Source organism: Salmo trutta, chromosome 24 (genome assembly GCF_901001165.1).
Source record: "Salmo trutta chromosome 24, fSalTru1.1, whole genome shotgun sequence".
NCBI classification, from domain to species: Eukaryota; Metazoa; Chordata; class Actinopteri; order Salmoniformes; family Salmonidae; genus Salmo; species Salmo trutta.
In genome coordinates this window covers 12,055,054-12,077,398 of record NC_042980.1, presented here as the reverse complement: position 1 = coordinate 12,077,398, position 22,345 = coordinate 12,055,054, and the positions used below count along the sequence as shown (strand labels likewise).

General features: G+C 42.7%; 1 pseudogene; it reads right to left on the bottom strand.

The window, feature by feature from the left end:
* Positions 1–7,868: 7,868 nt before the first annotated feature.
* The window catches only part of LOC115161479 (glycerol-3-phosphate dehydrogenase, mitochondrial-like), a 38,951-nt pseudogene continuing 24,474 nt past the window's right edge, over positions 7,869–22,345 (bottom strand).

The following is a 22,345-nucleotide window of genomic DNA, read 5'->3' as shown; positions in this document are numbered from 1 at the left end:
TGTGCAAAGCTACCTGCTTTAACTGGAAATATCACAAACTTTTTATATTAGGGTCTTACAGGCCCATTCGGGTTCATTTTGACTTTCGCCCATTTGCTACGAGAGAAAATGTTAAGTAGAATTCTCCCATCCATGAACGTTGGCCCATTACTTTTGAATTACGTATGGATACTCAGACAGGCATGCATGGCTATACACAACACCATTCGTATGTGTACAACAGTGGAGAATAAGATGTTCTTGGAAGGTAGCGGTGATACCGCATGAGGAGTTCATTGTGTTCAGTGGATGGCATTCAGTAACTGTGGTATGCTATATGTCTATGGGCATTTAGGTGTTGGTATTTTAAGACTATAATGGTGGAAGATTGCTTGCAAAATTCTGGTAACTTTCCCCCAAATCCCCACCCTAGTCAAAAAAATCCTATAGGATTAGTGATTTTTCCATTAGAATCTTATAGGATTCTCACAATCCTGTAGGATTTTGTCACCGCCATCAAAATCCTATTGGAATCCTGTTGGACTACTTTTTTCCAATTGGAAAGAAAAAGTAATTCTATTGGATCCTATACAATTCTCACAGTCATATAGGGTTTTGTGTCACCTGTATCAGAATCCTATTGGAAACCTGTTGGAATACTTTTTTTCCTATTGGGAATCAAAAGGGGTCCCGTGTGGCTCAGTTGGTAGAGCATGGTGTTTGCAACGCCAGGGTTGTGGGTTCGATTCCCACGGGGGACCAGTACGGAGAAAAAAAATGTATGAAATGTATGCATTCACTACTGCTCTGGATAAGAGCGTCTGCTAAATGACCAAAAATGTCAAATGTAAAAAGTAATCCTATTGGAATCCTGTTGGACTACTTTCTTTCCTATTGGGAATCAAAAGTAATCCTATTGGAATCCTGTTGGAATACTTTCTTTCCTATTGGGAATCAAAAGTAATCCTGTTGGAATACTTTCTTTCCTATTGGGAATCAAAAGTAATCCTATTGGAATCCTGTTGGAATACTTTCTTTCCTATTGGGAATCAAAAGTAATCCTATTGGACCCTATATGATTCTCACAATCCTATATGATTTTGTATCACCTCTATCAGAATCCTATTGGAACTTTTTTCTTAATTGAACCCATTAACTTGTAGTTTGTTGTCATTAGTTTCAGTACAATACAGCAACATGAATTATAACATTTTTGTTTATCGGAAACAACAACACATGAATTTCTGTTTTATTCACCTGTAAGAAAGCCTGTCACTTTAAGAGTGACTGATGATGTCACAGCTAGCATGAGCTCGCGGTGTTAATTAGCCACACTCACCACAAGGCTGTGGCTGTGCAGAGAATCTCAGGTTTTCAACATTATCAACCTCATGAAGCTGGTTGAGAGGATGCCAAGAGCGTGCAAAGCTGTCATTAAGGCAAAGGGTGGCTACTTTGAAATATCTCAAATATAAAATACTTTTTGATTTGTTTAACACTTTTTTGGTTACTACATGATTCCATATGTGTTATTTCATAGTTTTGATGTCTTCACTGTTATTCTACGTAGAATATATAAAAAATGTAGAATATAGTACAAATAAAGAAAAACCCTTGAATGAGTACGTGTGTCCAAACTTTGGACTGATACTGTATATTTCTCACTAGTTTCACCATTTACAGAGTAAGAAAATGCTCTTATGCACAATTGGATTCCTATGAGATTCTATCCTATAGTAGTGAATCATAGGGATTCCAATACATGAATTCAATTGAAAAATCCTATCAGATGTTGGAACCAGTCCTATTGGATTCCTATCGGAATCTATCCTATAGGATTCTATATAATAGGATCCAATAGGATTCCAATACAATAATCAAATAGAAAAATCTTATCAGATTTTGGAACCGGTCCTATTGGACTCCTATCGGAATCTATCCTATAGGATTCTATATGATAGGATCCAATAGGATTCCAATACAATAATCAAATAGAAAAATCTTATCAGATTTTGGAACCAGTCCTATTGGACTTCTAAAATCCTATAGAATAAGTTCCGAAATCTGATAAGATTTTTCGATTGGATTTAAAAAAAAAATATTAAAAAAAGTGAATCCTATAACAAAGGCAAGTTTTCCAGAAATCCTGGTCGGAGAATTCCCAATTTCTTGCTTATTCCCTCTGGATATTGGGATCTTCCAGCCAGGATTTTTTTTAAACTGGGAATTTGGGGAAAGTTAAACGGATTTTGCAAAACTACTGTATGTATGGACATTAATTTGACCTTTTTATGTTTCTTTTTTTATGAGAGAAAGATCTCCTCGCTGGCCAGTATCTCTCTCTCACTGAGCTATCTAACTGGCACTACACAAGCTATGTTTGTCTCGCCAGATAGCTGGATCAATAGTCTTGTTAGCGGTCCACATTAAAATCAGTCACTGGACCACAATGTATACAAAAATATAGTAGAGGAGACAGTCCTGTTCCTATTGAAACAGATACACGTTTGTATTAGAATCAGGGAATACAATACATAGTGGAAGAAATAGACAAGATTTTTTTATTTTTTATTATTCTCATTGATTGTACTGATAAAGTGACACAAAAACAATTGTTCACAAAAAAGAAATACAGACAACTGTTGCGGTTTGATAGTGGTTCATTTACCAGCATTATTTATTCAAATGAGTCCGTATTGCTGAAAGCAGTTGCTTCCTTCAGCAACTCCATTTATATTCCATTGCTAAGACAAAACGTCACCCAACAGCATAAGAACAACAATTGACCATCCAACCATCCGAATAAAAGAGTAAATCCAAGTCATGCATCAAGTATCCTCATGTGCTGGAGTTGGCAGTAGAGGAACGGATAAGCCCTCCCACATACTATGTCTTGAGAATAGCACTGTTGTCGTGCTTTTGACGAGTTAGCGTTGCATAATACCCGCATGGCTGGCGAGAAACAATCTGTAGATTAGGCCCAACAGAAGTATGTATTGTAACTCCCTGCGTTTAACCCTTACATTTCCCATCGATGTAGTCTAAGAACAATTCCCTAATAACGTGAGCTTTATTCATACAAATGAAAACAACAACCATGGTCTCAGTGAATTGGTCTCATGCTCTCTAGTCAACTTTCAAAGTGGATTAATTAAGAATTGACAGTCAGAGATGTAACTCTTTGAAACTGCCCTCATAAACAATTGGCGTACTAGTGGCAAACACATGAAATCTTTACTTTAACAGTGTGCATGAGAAAATAATTGCTTTATTTATAGTTACTGTGAAATTAAGCACGCTTAAAAGCCAGGGAGAGTATGGTTTAATCAACTCTGTTGATTCATGCTCTCAATTCGCACTGGATCTGAAAGCAAGGCACATTAAATACATTCCCTTATTACTCTATAAATGCAAGTGGCTTACCAGACAAACCACAAGTAATAAATTAAGTCATAAAAACACCAAGTGCACAGACAGATACAGAAATTAAAAGCCAGCATCAAATACAACACTTAATCCCATTCAGCATAATAAAATCATGCAAGACAATAACGTTTCCAGGAACCAATCACATCTACATACCTACTGTGGAATATTTAAACATGCTTACTGTTGATTTGTTTCAGATTTGATGTCGACTAAATTAATATTATACAAATCTAGCATTTAGAGTCTATTTGAAAGGGATAAAACACAGCATGTTTCACTCACTGCCATTTACATCTATAATTTCCAATTAAGCCTTGCATCGAATAGAACAGTTACATTGTATTACATAATGTAAACCATAGAATTTTACGAAAGCGCGGCCCAAAATGACAATACCCAGCATACACTATTTTGTATGAAAACGCCTACCTTTTGATTTTCAGTATCTAAAATGTAGAAAAGGGCACAGTAGCACGCTACACAATTCAAGTCGTCAACATACGCTGCACATTACTTTGTATTCAACATTCAGTTGTGTGCCCTGAGAGAATGTTACAAATAACGGTAAAGGCATACATTAGGAAACGTTCACAAACAATGTCTAAATACGCATATAAATAGACACATTGAAATAAATAAGTCATTTCATATCTCAATGAGTAATTAAAACAACTATCAAGCATAACCCGAAGCAAGTTTGTAACATTCGAGGCGAGGCATCAGCTACGTATGTGTATCAGCAGAGAAACTCCAATGGAAGACATACGGTAAGTTCAGTAAGAGTTGGTCCCCAGGTCCCCAGGTCCCCAGGTCCCCAGGTCTGTATACTGCTATACAGGACGTGCTTTAACCAACCCTTCAGACTTCATTTGTCACGTCATACATTACTCTCATGATATAATACCATCCGACATGTATGGCATGGCAACATACAAGTCCGAGGGATTTGTTTAAAGCACATACAGATGTGGCTGACGAGGCTGGAGCGTGGCCCTGTGTACGATGCATCTCAGAGTGGGAGTGGGATGGAGAGCGAGTGGGATGGAGAGAGAGTGAGAGACTCTCTCTGAGTCATTATCATGCTAGAACATGTTCAGCTCGCCAGACATCCTGGTTGTAAGTCAGCTCAGGCTTTAAGTGAGGAAGACCATACCACCATATACAGAACCTTCAGCCACTGGACACTAATCCGACACTAGAAAACCAGGAAATAAATGGTTCTTCCACAAAAAATGTACGAGTCAATCAATCTTACAAATTATTTTGTCCGTGGGCTGTATGTGTCAAGCGTCCGAGGAGGAAGGCTGATCCCCCTATCCATATAATCATATTCATTGTGACCGAAAAGGCCAAACTGATCCTAAATCAGCACTGCTTTATGAATATGGGTATTCAGTTTGAGTTGTATTTTCTTTGATTCCAAGCACACAGCATGATCCTTACATCCATTTGATGGCATTGATGAGTTTCATATTTAGTATAACAGTAAAGATTTCCATTCTTTCTCCTAATTAATTGGATTTCAACAGAGAGTGCATGTGCTCTTAAGACGTCACAAAAAGTTCACGCGTCTGACACATGGAACAAAGGGCTCAGACAAGTCATGTCACCTCAACCTCAAATGAAATCCTCCTTAATACGCCGAGTGAAGTCAATGTGATGTTTATAGAACATGCAAATGCTTCCCTGTCTCTGGTATGAGACAACCCCCTCTTCTAAGAGCAATATGGACATTGGCCTATATTCATTAAGGGGGAAATTCAGAGCTGAGTTACGCACGTGCAAATGGAACTTCATTCCCTTCTTATGCACTTTTCTCTCTATCTGTTTTCTGACCTTGAACTTACGCATGGGAAAACCCAACGCCAGCAAGATCAAAGAAGTGGAGGTGGGGCGGAGGTGTGTCTACAGATACGCCATATTCTGACCTTGACTTAATGCCCTCATGATTCCACCACCTTCAAGTGTGAGGAAACGATGAATAAGGTCAAGCAACCTGTAGGTTCCAAGTGGAAAAACCTAGACTACATTTTTTTCCTGATCAAAATAACACCAATCTCGATGCACTGTAATTTATGAATTGATAAGAACTATTGATAAGAGCTAGGTAAATGAGTAATCTGTTTGGCGAAGGGGATCGTAAATAGAAATGACAATTGTTTGAGATCTATTTTGTGATCGCTGGAGACAAACGTGAAACCAGTCATATTTCAGCAAACTGAAAAGCATGTCAACATGGACAGGTATTTCAGCCTCTTTTCTACAGTGACATACGTATACAGTAAATAGCTGTATTTATTCAGAATTGTAATTGTAAGCCGATGGCTTCAGAATTTGTTGGGCTGAAATTTGGAGCCTCAAGACAAGGCTGGAAACCTGTGGGCACTGGAAGTTTGTGATCGCTGGAGACAAACGTGAAACCAGTCATATTTCAGCAAACTGAAAAGCATGTCAACATGGACAGGTATTTCAGCCTCTTTTCCACAGTGATGTACGTATACAGTAAATAGCTGTATTTATTCAGAATTGTAATTGTAAGCCGATGGCTTCAGAATTTGTTGGGCTGAAATTTGGAGCGCCGAACCTACCAAATTGATTAGTGCACAAATTGATTTATGCACTCTAGAATGTTTTAAATTATATGTGCTGACTTAAAAAAATATATATACAATTTCTATCATACTATCGGTAGCCACTGTCAGAAATACCCACATTTATTTAACTAGGCAAGTCAGTTATGAACAAATCCTTATTTACAATGACAGCCTACTGGGGAACAGTGGGTTAACTGCCTTGTTCAGGGGCAGAACGGCAGATTTTTACCTTGTCAGCTCGGGGATTCGATCCAGCAACCTTTCGGTTACTGGCCCAACGCTCTAACTACTCGGCTACCTGCCGCCCCATAATAACTCTCACTTTAGTGCGTTGACTAAAGTGTAGTCTACATTTTGCATAATTTCATTCGTTAGAGTCGCTAGCAATAGTGGATCATATTAGGCTAACGTATTACAAGTTGGGCAATCATTTGGGGCATGTAGCCCACTTGAAACATTATGGAACGCAGACATTAGATAGCAGTTTAAACCTTTCGCCTGGCGCACGGTTCACGACGACTGGACCGGTTTCATCACAGTTCAGTGATTAGTCAGGATTAGGGTACATTTCTAGGTTTATTGTTCAACCCCTATTGTACACTTTTCTCACCTTCCAATATTTCATGGATTGAACAATTGAATATGGCAACTTTTGGCAAACCATTGTATTTTTAATTCATCAATATATTTCATGCGTACAGGCTCGCCAACCCTGTTTATGTAGGATTCATAAATACTTTCCTAACACTAAATAATCTACAAGATCTGCGTTTTTTTTTTAAATGTACCAACTGGTGGTGAAATGGAGACGAATACCCGTGTATTTAGATGGCTTTCTTTCTGTCTGTCGATAAAATGATCTTTAAAAGGTACACCGTATTTACAGGGATGGCTTTAGATAAATGTACTGAAACCCCTATTGAATGAAAATTCCGCAAGAAAATTGGTTTTCAGCATTTTTTAATTCAATGTATGCAGTGCGCGCACATCTGCAAAGCCCATTATGCACCTGCATACCGTAAATCTGAATGTCAACTACTGAGAAGTGCTTAAATCAAAACACATAAAAAGGAATAGATTTCCTAAATCTGAATCAGGCCCTAAGCGTCTAAGAGTAGGAGTGCTGATCTAGGATCAGTTGTGCCTTTAAAATCATAATGAATAAGATGACATGGACAGGGGGAAGTTGATCCTAGACCAGCACTTGTACTCTGAGACACTTTGTGAATAGGGAACATTGTTTCTAAGAGCAGGGTCCTCAGCGGTGGTAAAGTGAACTTTCCATCCCAGAGCCTAGTGGCAGAGGAAGTCTGACCATGTTTAGGACTAACATGGAGGAGGATCCCCATAACGGGCCTTCATAGCACGTCTCTTATCTCTTGAGGGACAATTACCATTCCCTTTGCCTTGATCTTGTTTGTTTAACTTGACACAGTGAAGAAAGGGCTGACATTGACCAGAATCCCCTGCATTAATGTGTCTCATGTTCTGCATTCATCATTGTCACCGAGCAGGAGAAGTCTGGCAGTGTCAAGAGGAGAGGAGAGAAGAGGGAGGGAGCACATTTGTGTGTGTGTGGTGTGCACTTCACTCTCTCTCTAACAGACACACACGTATACACGTATACATGCACACACACACACACACACATGGATGCGTGTATATGCAGGCACACACATCTATTCAAACCATGAACTATTATACACTATAGCAAACATAAAAATGTATATTGTTTTTTAGAGTGGACATCTTTTAGGATAGAGAAAACATATATAGAGAGACAAAAAAAAAATTGTTGCAGGGATTTGGGATTTAAGAGATTTTTAACACAAAACACCCAACACAGAAATGATTATAATCGGACAAAATACATATACTGTACCTGCAAGAATTTGTTAAATTCCACCATTTTCATTGAGGTCAACTTCATTCAGAATTTCCTGGAGTGTGTCTGCATCTATGTAGACATTGATACTCTGAAACAAAGGAAACGTAGTTTAGAACCGACATCAGTAGCCTGGTGCAGTTGCTGTGTCTCCATCTCAAACATCAGAGCTACGACCCACATGGCCGCATCCCAAACGGCACCCTATTCCCTTTATAGTGCACTCCTTTTGACCAGGGCCAATGGGGCTGAAAAGGGTGCCATTTGGGACGCGGACCATGGTCTCATCAAGTCACTTCAGCTACGGTAATATCCCGAGTGACACACATCCAGTATATTCATATCATCTCTGAGACGAGGCTTCTTATGAATATGTCACCCCGGTATTTGCTCCCTAGCAACGAAACACATTTAATTTAGATATTGTGTTGACAGAAACTCCCACACAACCCCCACAGCCAACCCACAGCTCAATTAGTAGAGAGAAGAGGGGTCTCTTACAGAGGCCTGTTGCCAGATGAATCTTTATATACAGCTAATCCATACACTTTCAATGGAACGGATGTGAATAGGTTGGGATTAACGACAGCCACCTACATTAAACACTCCCGACAGTTATACCCCAGTGGGTTTCAAACCAAACGCTACTGGAGCGTTTTCCACAACATGCCGTTCAAACTGCAGGAGCTTCTACTAACATCGCAATGGCAATCGATGATAATCAACATCTGATAATTCACTTGTGCATGGCAAATTCGGTTGTTGTTGTTATCACCATTATATCGTTTTTTTTTTTACCATTTTAAAGTTGTTTTGGGTCCAAAGATTACAATGGCACATTCCAATGCATATGACCGTTACCTTATGTTGAAGGGCCTGAATAATACTTCAAACATCATTTGACAATGCTATGTCAAATAATACTCATAATTAGCCCACCTGCTCCTCATGTCTGAGATCAGTTGGAGGGAGCGCTGTTGTCGCGTGACAGAGACGGAGTGTCATGGTTACTGAGCTAAAAGAGGATCGTCAGAGCAGCGCTGCATGGCGGCCCACTACTAAATACACACACACACACACACACACACACTTCAGAAGAGAGAACAAAGGGAAATGCAAAATGAGACTGATGATTTTTCGTTACCTCTAATACCCGCTGAACATCCACGGTGTTGGGACGGAGCCCTTAATTTCTTTGTCAAACTTCCGGAACTTTTTCATATACCTGTTGAGAGAAGAAATGAAGTGGTAGGTGGCAGTTGGCGCTGCGCAAGGCTAGACCTCTGAGAGAGACAGGGAAGGAGAAGGGGACAGTAGTGTGGAGGAGTCCTCTTTTCAGCCTGTGTCTTTTTCCCCCAAAATATAATTTCAGGCTTTATTTAGACTTTAGTTACATTTGTGTTGAGGGCTTGAACCCCAGTCTCTGGAAGGAAGTCACATTTGTGTTGAGAGCAGAGTGTCTGTCTTACTTGTCTACCAGCCTGTCTGTCTTACTTGTCCGCCAGCCTGTCTTTCTTACTTGTCCACCAAAGCAGGAGTGAGGGTGTCGGTCAGCTGCTCAGAGAGAGGCCAATCTCATAGTACACAAACTGTTTGGCTGCAGCAAACTCCTCCTACAGGAAATACACATAACATGAAGGTGAAGGGCCTTTAGAAGACAAGACATTAATCACAGCAGCACCAGCACTACTGACACACACGAGCACACATTCATCACATAGCAGACACTCAGACACTCACATACTGTACAAACAGGTAGGCTGAAATCTACCACAAATACTGTAGCTAGCAGCTACACCTGAATCCATAATTACAGTCAAAACGGGTCAGTTACCCATAGGTGTGAATTAATACTTTCACGTTCAATACCGGTTAGCTTTAAATTTGACTTGGTCGTGGATTGGTAAAGGTGCTCTGAAGAATGCAGACAACAATCACTCCACAACTGGGCTAAAGGTTCAGTGGTCCTACGGCAGAGTAGAATTAGAGGAAGGGTGAGGCCCCATCTGAATCCATGAGAATCAAACAGTATCCAAGGTCTAGTTAGGTGTTTCTCTATTAATAGCCTAATACAAACAAAACCTAGACTGGAATAGAAATATCAACACAATACCTATTTAGTGGATACCCAAGTAGTGAATGGCTTTTGTTAGATGCATATGATTACAGTGTGAATGTAGTAACAGCACAGAGCAAATCTCAGTAATTAACCTATGGTAATGACCAAAGCCAATTAATGGCCTTTTAAAGATCAAACGTATCCGGGTTAATGTGAGGTTGATCAAATGCATGTGCGGGAATATCTGAGCAGGAATATCAGTGGGTGAATGGGAGAGAGATACTGGGAATGGCAGTCAATAGGATTGTTTTTCACATATCTATTGTACAGTGAATTGTAGGAATGGTTTAAGAAGGAAAGACGTGGTGGTTTGAGTGTGAGATAGGGTTGCAAAATTCCACTAACTTTCCCATAATTCCCAAGATTACAGGAATCCTGATTTGGAAGATTTCCCGGAATCAGAAGGGAATAAGCAAGAAAATCTGGGAATTGATAAATAACATTCAATGTAAAAAAAAAAGTTATCTTTGTAAATTATATTCTAAATAGGAATGGTGGATTTATGTCACATGTGCAGCTCAAAATAAACATGGAAATGTCTGCTCTACCCATAATTACAGACAACTACAGTAACAGTCCAAAATTTTGACAAACCTACTCATTCAATGTTTTTTCTTTATTTTTACTATTTTCTACATTGTAGAATAATAATGAAGACATCAAAACTATGAAATAACACATATGGATTCATGTAGTAACCAAAAAAGTGGTAAACAAATCAAAGTATATTTTATATTTGAGATTTTTCAAAGTAGCTACCCTTTGCCTTGATGACAGATTTGCACACTCGTGGCATTCTCTCAACCAGCTTCATGAGTGGAGAATCTGAAATATAAAATATATATATTTGTTTAACACTTTTTTGGTTACTATTTGGTTACTATGTGTTATTTCATAGTTTTGATGTCTTCACTATTATTCTACAATGTAGAAAATAGTAAAAATAAAGAAAATCCCTGGAATTAGTAGGTGTGTCCAATTTTGTATTTTTTTTAAATAACTGGGAATCCTCTAACCGGGATTTCCGGAATGTTGGGAATTTTGGAAAAGTTACTGGAATTTTGCAACCCTATCTCACTGACAACACTCCACTCAAACCACGTCTTTCCTTCTTAACCCATCCCTACAATATACTGTGCAATAGACAAAATAGTGGTGCAGCTCACCCTCTTTCACTGCTCGCTCCACACCAGCTGTTTTCCCATGATGCCTACAATGCTTGGGAGGGCCTCCTCGGCCGCTTACACGTTCAGGAAGCCCAGCCATGTGTGCCTGACGATCACATCGATGACTGTGCATGCCTACTCTTTGATGGCATACTGGATCTGGAAACAATATGGCCGTGGATACATACTCTTTAATGGAATTCTGGAACTAGAAAATATAAGGCTTAGTCTATACATGTTCTTAATGCACCTCTTGTCATTCACTTATTCACTGTTCTGCTCTGTTGATTTGAAGTTAACTCTGGTAACGTTTCCTAAATTCCCAGGTTTTCCAGAAATCCCGGTTGGGAATTTTGAGAAAACTACCGGATTATGCAACCCTAGATATGATGTATATACAAACCTCAATCTCAATGTATGGGAATTTAGATACAAGGTGCTTGCGCACGAAGGGCCATCCCTTGCCGGTGACATGGGCCATTTCGGCGACCTCGTAGGCCCTCCCTCCGTAGGTAGAGGCCTAACCTAACATAGCAGGCATAAAAGAAAACGCTTGAGCGGAGTTCCTACATCCGTTTTTCAGCGGGAAAAGGAAGCTAGGTTGAATTAGCTGAATTCCTGAAAACCGGATGCATCCGGTTGCTGGCAACTCCACGAAGCCTAGTAGAGGCCAGATGTTGGGCCACCTGGACATCACAGACACATTTGCAATTTAGTTCAAATCCAAACAGAATGGGCCAATGGTCCCTGGGAAATCTGTTGCATTTAAATAGCACCTTTTGATATGAGATCAATACGATGTATTAACAGTCGAGTCACTCATTGGGAGATGGCTGCAGAGGAGACAGCATGCTTTGACTATGATACATTATGTGCCAGAACTAAACAAAGAAGAAGTTATTTCAATTCAACCGGTTTTGCTACTTTTTTAACTAAAGGTCACATGCTGTCAAAAAATATCAGCATATTGACCTTTTTAAACATTCCGGCAACATCAGGATCATAGACTATGCTTTCTCCCCTCTTCCTCGCTAACGAAGGGTTAAAACTCATTCACACTAAGTCACAAGGGGCTGCAACTCTCTCGGCTTGTCATTTGCAGGTCATTGTACAGTTCATTTGAAGTCTAACATGGCCTGGACTGTCCTGCAGATGTGAGTGTATTGTCAGGAGTACAGAGCCTGAGTGATGCAGTGACAGAGAGAGAGCAAGCTGCACTGTTAGCACCTATAATCTACTGTGCTGAAAGCACCGATGTTTAATTCACTCATTGGGGAAGATGAACACATTGGGATGTCAGGGAACTGATGGCATCATTTTCATTTGACACCAGCTTCCGGGATTGTCTGGATTTATGTATTTAGGGAGCCATGCAATTTAGCTTTACAAATGGGCCTGACTATTCATTAGTATAGTGCTACAAATTGATGTCATACAATTATGGCAGACCGTACTTTAAAGTTGGCACCTCAATTAATCATTTCAACTCAACTCAGCAAAAAAGAAAGGTCCTCTCACTGCCAACTGCGTTTATTTTCAGCAAACTTAACATGTGTAAATATTTGTATGAACATAACAAGATTCAACAACTGAGACATAAACTGAACAAGTTCAACAGACATGTGACCAACAGAAATTGAATAATGTGTCCCTGAACAAGGGGGGGGGGGTTCAAAATCAAAAGTAAAAGTCAGTATCTAGTGTGGCCACCAGCTGCATTAAGTACTGCAGTGCATCTCCTCCTCATGGACTGTACCAGATTTGCCTGTTCTTGCTGTGAGATGTTACCCCACTCTTCCACCAAGGTACCTGCAAGTTCCCAGACATTTCTGGGGGGAACGGCCCTAGCCCTCACCCTCCTATCCAACAGGTCCCAGACGTGCTCAATGGGATTGAGATCCGGGCTCTTCGCTGGCCATGGCAGAACACTGACATTCCTGTCTTGCAGGAAATCACGCACAGAACGAGTAGTATGGCTGGTGGCATTGTCATGCTGGAGGGTCATGTCAGGATGAGCCTGCAGGAAGGGTACCACATGAGGGAGGAGGATGTCTTCCCTGTCACGCACAGCGTTGAGATTGCCTGCAATGACAACAAGCTCAGTCCGATGATGCTGTGACACACTGCCCCAGACCATGACGGACCCACCTCCAAATCGATCCCTCTCCAGAGTACAGGCCTTGGTGTAACGCTCATTCCTTCGATGATAAACGCAAATCCGACCATCACCCCTGGTGAGACAAAACCATGGCTCGTCAGTGAAGAGCACTTTTTGCCAGTCCTGTCTGGTCCAGTGACGGTGAGTTTGTGCCCATTGGCGACATTGTTGCCGGTGATGTCTGGTGAGGACCTGCCTTACAACAGGCCTACAAGCCCTAAGTCCAGCCTCTCTCAGTCTATTGCGGACAGTCTGAGCACTGATGGAAGGATTGTGCTTTCCTGGTGTAACTTAGGCAGTTGTTGTTGCCATCCGATACCTGTCCCGCAGGTGTGATGTTCGGATGTACCGATCCTGTGCAGGTGTTGTTACACGTGGTTGGTCTGCCACTGCGAGGACGATCAGCTGTCCGTCCTGTCTCCCTGTAGCGCGGTCTTAGGCGTCTCACAGTACGGACATTGCAATTTCTTTCCCTGGCCACATCTGCAGTCCTCATGCCTCCTTGCAACATGCCCAAGGCACGTTCACGCAGATGAGCAGGGACCCTGGGCATCTTTCTTTTGGTGTTTTTCAGAGTCAGTAGAGTTTTCAGAACTGTGACCTTAATTGCCTACCGTAAGCTGTTAGTGTCTTAACGACCGTTCCACAGGTGCATTTTCATTAATTGTTTATGGTTCATTGAACAACCATGGGAAACAGTGTTTAAACCCTTTACAATGAAGATCTGTGAAGTTATTTGGATTTTAACAAATTATCTTTGAAAGACAGGGTCCTGAAAAAGGGACGTTTACTTAAGGTTGTCATTTCCGGTAAGCAAAATTCCCAGGTTTCCCAGAAATCCTGGTTAGAGGATTCTGGATTTTCTGCTTATTCCTTCCTGATATCGGGCATCTTCCATATGGGATTTATGGAACACCTGGGAATTTTAGGAAGTTACCGGAATTTTGCAACCGTGCAGCTACTAGTTGTTGTGCCCACCTCCACCTTCATCCCGTAGTCTTGTACCAGGCGGCTGTACATGGTAGGACTCCAGTCTTTAGCTCCCTCTAGCATCAGCCCCCCTACTGGGGCCAGCAGAAAGGTTATGGGCCTTGACTGCAGCCTCCAGGGTCTCCTCCACCATGGAGCGATATGTTGTCCAATTCCCACCTAGACAAGGATTCAAATGGTATTATTACCACACTACCTATAATAGACTTGTGTTAATATGGTGTTATTACCACACTACCTGTAATATACTTGTGTTAATATGGCGTTATTACCACACTACCTGTAATATACTTGTGTTAATATGGTGTTATTACCACACTACCTGTAATATACTTGTGTTAATATTGCCTTATTACCACACTACCTGTAATAGACTTGTGTTAATATTGTGTTATTACCACACTACCTGTAATAGACTTGTGATAATATTGTGTTATTACCACACTACCTGTAATAGACTTGTGTTAATATTGTGTTATTACCACACTACCTGTAATAGACTTGTGTTAATATGGTGTTATTACCACACTACCTGTAATAGACTTGTGTTAATATTGTGTTATTACCACACTACCTGTAATAGACTTGAGTTAAAGGGTGTATATGAAACAAGGCGTCCGGGATAAGGAAACCCTTCACCAGACACCATATTATTGTTATTCAGTTTATTTATTAACATTTGATCGCAAAAAAATAAAAAACACAATTTGAATTTTAAACCAAGGGTTTGCAAAGTACTTTTGAACGTTCTGGACATTTGGCGTTCTGAAACAATGGACTTTGACGTCACTCGGGAACCAGTCAATCAACTGCAGCATATTACTGTACCAGAGACCATAGAAGTAACCGTGAAAAGCGAAACCAGAATTTAGATGGAATTTCCTATTCATTCATATAGGTATCTGATTCTAGAAATAAAAATACAGCTCTATTATGAGCGTCCACATATGCGACCTATGTGATCAATGACTTGTGCTTCACATTTGCAACGTTGATCATGCAATGCGTGCATGCACAGTCGGGAGCTTAATTGGTGGATAAGCTTACCGACTTTCTTGGATAATAATCACAGTTGAAAAATTCATCATAAACTCATTTAGGCCTTCTGGAACATGACAGGCAGCCAAAGTTGGACTACCTCTTTTTGAACTACATATTGCTAGTTATTGATAGATTGAAATGGCCATAGCATTTCTGTTGTCAATACTGCCCCCACAATACAGTAGCCCAGAGACGGGGGACCTCAAGTCTATAACAAGCGGCATCTGGCCCTTCAATCAGCAGCAAAGCACCCCCACAACATGATGCTGCCACCCCCGTGCTTCACGGTTGGGATGGTTTTCTTCGGTTTGCAAGCTTCCTCCAAACATAACAATGGTCATTATGGCCAAACAGTTCTATTTTTGTTTCATCAGACCAGAGGACATTTCTTCAAAAAGTATGATCTTTGTTCCCATGTGCAGTTGCAAATTGTAGTCTGGCTTTTTTATGGCGGTTTTAGAGCAGTGGCTTCTTCCTTGCTGAGCGGCCTTTCAGGTTATGTTGATATAGGACTCGTTTTACTGCGGATATAGATACTTTTGTACCTGTTTCCTCCAGCATCCGCACAAGGTCCTTTGCTGTTGTTCTGGGATTGATTTGCACTTTTTGCACCAAAGTACGTTCATCTCTAGGAGACAGAACGCGTCTCCTTCCTGAGCGGAATGATGGCTGAGTGGTCCCATGGTGTTTTTACTTGCATACTATTGTTTGTACAGATGAACGTGGTACCTTCAGGCATTTGTAAATTGCTCCCAAGGATGAACCAGACTTGTGGAGGTCTACAATTCTTTTTCTGAGGTCTTGGTTGATTTCTTTTGATTTTCCCATGATGCCAAGCAAAGAGGCACTGAGTTTGAAGGTAGGCCTTGAAATACATCCACAGGTACACCTCCAATTGACTCAAAGTATGTCAATTAGCCTATCAGAAGCTTCTAAAGCCATGACATAATTTTCTGGAATTTTCCAAGCTGTTTAAAGGCACAGTCAACTTAGTGTATGTAAACTTCTGACCCACTGGAATTGTGATATAGTGAATTATAAGCGAAATAATCTGTCTAAACAATTGTTGGAAAAATTACTTGAGTCATGCACAAAGCAGATGTCCTAACCGACTTGGCAAAACTATAGTTTGTTAACAAGACATTTGTGGAGTGGTTGAAAAACGAGTTTTAATGACTCCAACCTAAGTTTATGTAAACTTCCAACTTCAACTGTAAATATACTATCATTACACTTCAACATAATTATTAAGTGTACTTTAAATTAATTGTTTTTCAGTCTAAGTATACTATATGTTTACTATCATTACACTGAAACACACTCATTAAAAGTGTACTTCAGTTTCATACACTTTCATTGGAATTTTGTATATTCATTCAAAATACACTTGGAGTTGTTTTTAAATTCAAGCATAGATTTGTTTTAATGAAACTCTGCTTGTGAGTGATATAGTACATTATAAGTATAGTTTCAGTTCCAATAATGAGCTTTGAAGTACTTTTTGAATTCCTGTTCAGAAGAGTGCAGAGAAAGTTGACAATAGCTAGGGTTACATCCAATTTGAGACAGATTTTCATGTGAATATTCTAACATCTGCATAAAACAATATGTGCATTTTCCCACCAGAGGGTTTGTGTGTTTCCATCAAACAGACTTTTTTAGGATAAAAGGTTACGTGTGATGATGTACTGCACATAAAAAAATGTTTTACCATTAAATTCCCATGTACCGAACAGTAGCAGTGCGTGGGCAAAATCACTGGGGAAGCTAATCCAGCAAAAAGCCACACTACAACCTATGTGTTGGAGCATGACCTGCATGTCAAAGCCGAGAAATGCCTGTTCTTTCAGCAGGCCGTCTCCTTCTTAGGGTATCGCATTTCCACATCAGGGGTGGAGATGGAGAGTGATCGCATAGTAGCTGTGCGTAATTGGCCGACTCCCACCACGGTAAAGGAGGTGCAGCGATTTTTTGGGGTTTGCCAATTACCTACGGAGATTTATCTGGGGTTTTGGCCAGGTGGTTGCTCCCATTACCTCACTGCTAAAGGGGGGTCCTGTACGTCTGCAGTGGTTGGAGGCGGACAGGGCTTTTGGGCACCTAAGCGCTATGTTTACCTCGGTTCCCGTGCTGGCCCATCCGGATCCCTCTTTGGCATTCATAGTTGAGGTGGATGTGTCCGAGGCTGGGATCGGAGCCGTGCTCTCTCAGAGCTCGGGCACGCCACCGAAGCTCCGCCCCTGTGCTTTCTTCTCGAAGAAGCTCAGCCCGGCGGAGCGGTACTATAATGTGGGGGACCGGGAGCTGTTAGCTGTGGTTAAGGCTTTGAAGGCGTGGAGACATTGGCTTGAGGGGGCTAAACACCCTTTCCTCATCTGGACTGACCACCGCAACCTGGAGTACATCCGGGCAGCTAGGAGACTGAATCCTCGTCAGGAAAGGTGGGCCATGTTCTTTACCAGTTTTTTGTTTACCCTGTCCTACAGACCAGGTTCCCAGAATGTGAAGGCAGACGCACTGTCCCGGCTGTATGACACAGAGGAGCGGCCCATGGATCAGACTCCCATTCTCCCGGCCTCCTGCCTGGTAGCGCTGGTCGTGTGGGAGCTGGACGCGGACATTGAGCAGGCGTTGCGTACAGAGCCCGCTCCACTCCAGTGTCCCGTCGGGCGTCAGTACGTTCCGTCTGCTGTCCGTGACCAGTTGATCTATTGGGCCCACACATCACCCTCCTCTGGTCATCCAGGGATCGGTGGGACGGTGCGCTGTCTGACTGGGAAGTACTGGTGGCTCACCTTGGCTCGGGACATGAGGGTTTATGTTTCCTCCTGCTCGGTGTGTGCCCAGTGTAAGGCTCCTAGACACCTGCCCAGAGGTAAGCTACATCCCTTACCCATTCCACAACGGCCTCGGTCACACCTGTCGGTGGATTTTCTAATGCATCTTCCTCCCTCACAGGGAAACACCACAATCCTGGTCATTGTGGATTGTTTCTCTAAGTCCTGTCATCTCTGCCCGGTCTCCCTACATCCCTACAAACTGCGGAGGCCCTGTTCACACACGTCTTCCGGCACTACGGGGTGCCTGAGGATATAGTGTCTGATCGAGGTCCCCAGTTCACTTTGAGAGTCTGGAGGGCGTTCATGGAACGTTTGGGGTCTCGATCAGCCTCACCTCGGGTTTCCACCCCGAGAGTAATGGGCAGGTGGAGAGAGTGAACCAGGATGTGGGCAGGATTCTGCGGTCCTATTGCCTGGACCGGCCGGGGGAGTGGGCGGCGTTCGTACCCTGGGCAGAGATGGCGCAGAACTCGCTCCGCCACTCCTCCACTAACCTCTCCCCCTTTCAGTGTGTATTGGGGTACCAGCTGGTTCTGGCACCCTGGCATCAGAGTCAGACCGAGGCTCCTGCGGTGGACGATTGGTTCAGACGCGTGGAGGAGACCTGGGAAGCCGCCCATGGTCACCTCCAGCAGGCCACGCTGCGCCAAAAGACCAGCACGGACCGTCACCGCAAGGCCCCGTGAGGCCCCGGTGTTCGCACCGGGGGACAGGGTCTGGCTCTCGACCCGAAACCTGCCCCTCCGCCTGCTCTGCCGGAAGCTGGGCCCGCGGTTTGTGGGGCCATTCAAAGTCCTGAGGAGAGTGAACGAGGTATGTTACAGGTTACAGCTTCCCCCCAATTACCATATTAACCCCTCGTTCCTTGTGTCTCTCCTCAGGCTGGTGGTGGCTGGTCCGCTCCAGCAGTCTGAGGTACGGGAGGTTCCTCCGTCCCCTCTGGACATCGAGGGGGCCCCGGCGTACTCCGTCCGTTCCATCCTGGACTCGAGGCGTCGGGCGAGGGGCCTTCAGTACCTCGTGGAGTGGGAGGGGTATGGTCCAGAGGAGAGGTGCTGGGTTCCGGTGGCTGATGTATTGGACCCTGAACTGCTGCGTGAGTTCCACCGTCGCCGGACGGATCGCCCTGCGCCTCGCCCTCCGGGTCGTTCCCTAGGCTGGTGTCGACGCACCGCTGGAGCCGCGCGTCGGGGGGGTACTGTCACGACTTCCGCCGAAGTCGGCTCCTCTCCTTGTTCGGGCGGCATTTGGCGGGCGACGTCTCTGGCTTTCTAGCCACCGCCGCTCCATTTTTCATGTATCCATTTGTTTTGTCTTGTTCCCTGCACACCTGGTTTTCATTCCCCAATCAATCTACATGTATTTATTCCCCTGTTTCCCATCATGTCTTTGTGTAAGATTGTTTGTGTTACGTGTTTGTTGTTGACGCGCCAGACTGGTTTGTTTTTTCCGTGGTATTTCACGAAGATGTTTATTGTTAAACATAATTCTTGTGACTGTTTTGCGAGTTTTGCACTTTTGCCTCAATAAAGTGTGCGCCTGTTCACAAATCTCTGCTCTCCTGCACCTGACTTCGCTACCAGTAGCACACACACCTGACACAACATCTAATCACCTCTGCTTTGTCTAATACAGTGACAACTACTGTAAAAGATACCAAAAACGATTTAGTCCAATCAGCTTAAGCTAAATATTATGTGGCTGTCCATGGTTCTGATTTGTGTGCGTGTGTCTGTGGTGTGTGTGCGTGCGTGCAAGCAGAAAAAACATGTTGACTCACCCTACTTGTAGAGAAACGCCAACGCCATCCTCCTCTTCATGTTGCCTAAACGGTCTATGACTCTGTCATACAGTACACACTTTTAGTTTTTGTGGTCCTCGGCTACCTGGCTAAAATACTTGCTTGCCAGCCTAACTTCCTTTCATGGGCAATAATGAGCCAGCTAGTTAACATTAGCATACTACATCTAGCTACATGTTGAACTTCCATCCTCTCAGGCCAGGGACACAATGTATGAATTTATGGTTGGAACATAATCACCATTATAATTATTGGCCAGTACAGATAATTAAGTAAAACCATAAGGCCAAATCCCTATCTCCATCCATGGCTTATTTAGGGATGATTTTAGCTAGCTAAAGTTTTTTTCTGTCAATAATGATGTTTGGCTTGTGATGTGACAGGTCTGAAGCCAAACTGGCTTCCCTTGACACTTTTTTTTGTGCGCCAGGACCATTCCCAGCTGAGCTCACTGAGTTTAGCTGAACCCTGATTGGATATTATTTGTATTTATTTTTATCAAGGGAGGCCAAATGCTTGCTGGCTTCCCTTGCATTCAATGCTACGGGCGGTAACAATGTCATACTCTTTCTGACCAGACAGCATCAGATAGATATGCTACACATAAAATCAAATCAAATCAAATGTTATTGGTCACATACACATGGTTAGCAGATGTTAATGCAAGTGTAGCGAAATGCTTGTGCTTCTAGTTCCAACAGTGCAGTAATATCTAACAAGTAATCTAACAATTCCCCAACAACTACCTAAAACACACAAATCTAACAAGTAATCTAACAATTCCCCAACAACTACCTAAAACACACAAATCTAACAAGTAATCTAACAATTCCCCAACAACTACCTAATACACACAAATCTAACAAGTAATCTAACAATTCCCCAACAACTACCTAATAACAAACAAATCTAAAGGAGTGAATGAGAATATGTACATATAAGTATATGGATGAGTGATGGCCGAGCGGCATAGGCAAGGTGCAGTATATGGTATAAAATATAGTATATACATGTGATATGAGTAATGTAGGATATGTAAACAATATTAAAGTGGCATTATTTAAAGTGGCATTGTTTAAAGTGACTAGTGATCCATTTATTAAAGTGTCCAGTGATTGGGTCTCAGTGTAGGCAGCAGCCTCTCTGAGTTAGTGATGGCTATTTAACAGATTGATGGCCTTGAGATAGAAGCTGTTTTTCAATCTCTCGGTTCCAGCTTTGATGCACCTGTACTGACCTCGCATTCTGGATGATAGCGGTCTGAACAGGCAGTGGCTCGGTTGGTTGTTGTCCTTGATGATCTTTTTGGCCTTCCTGTGACATCGGGTGCTGTAGGTGTCATGGAGGGCAGGTAGTTTGCCCCCGGTGATGCGTTGTGCAGACCGCACCACCCTTAGAGAGCCTTGCGGTTTTGGAGTGGTGCAGTTGCCGTACCAGGCTGTGATACAGCCCAACAGGATGCTCTCGATTGTGCATCTGTAAAAGTTTGTCAGGGTTTTGGGTGACAGGCCAAATTTCTTCGCACTGTCTGTGTGGGTGGACCATTTCAGTTTGTCTGTGATGTGTACACCCAGGAACTTAAAACTTTCCACCTACTGTTCCTTCAATGTGGATAGGGGGGCGCTCCCTCTGCTGTTTCCTGAAATCCACGATCATCTCCTTTGTTTTGTTGACGTTGAGTGAGAGGTTGTTTTCCTGACACCACACACCGAGTGCCCTCACCTCCTCCCTGTAGGCTGTCTCGTCATTATTGGTGATCAAGCCCACTAATGTTGTGTCGTCTGCAAACTTGATGATTGAGTTGGAGGCGTGCATGGCCACGCAGTCGTGGGTGAACAGGGAGTACAGGACAGGGCTGAGCAGGAGGGTCAGCGAAGTGGAGATGTTGTTTCCTACCTTCATCACCTGGGGGCGGCCCGTCAGAAAGTCCAGGACCCAGTTGCACGGGGAGGGGTTGAGATCCAGGGCCTCTAGTTTGATGATGAGCTTGGAGGGTACTATGGAGTTGAATGCTATGCTGAGCTGTAGTCAATGAACAGCATTCTTACATAGGTATTATTTTTGTCCAGATGGGATAGGGTAGTGTGCAGTGTGATGCCAATTGCGTCATCTGTGGACCTGTTGGGGCGGTATACAAACTGAAGTGGGTCTAGGGTGGCCGGTAAGGTGGCGGTGATATGATCCTTGACTAGCCTCTCAAAGTACTTCATGATGACAGAAGTGAGTGCTACAGGGCGTTAGCCATTTAGTTCAGTTATTTTTGCCTTTTTGGGTACAGGAACAATGGTAGCCATCTTGAAGCATGTGGGGACAACAGACTGGGATAGGGAGCGATTGAATATG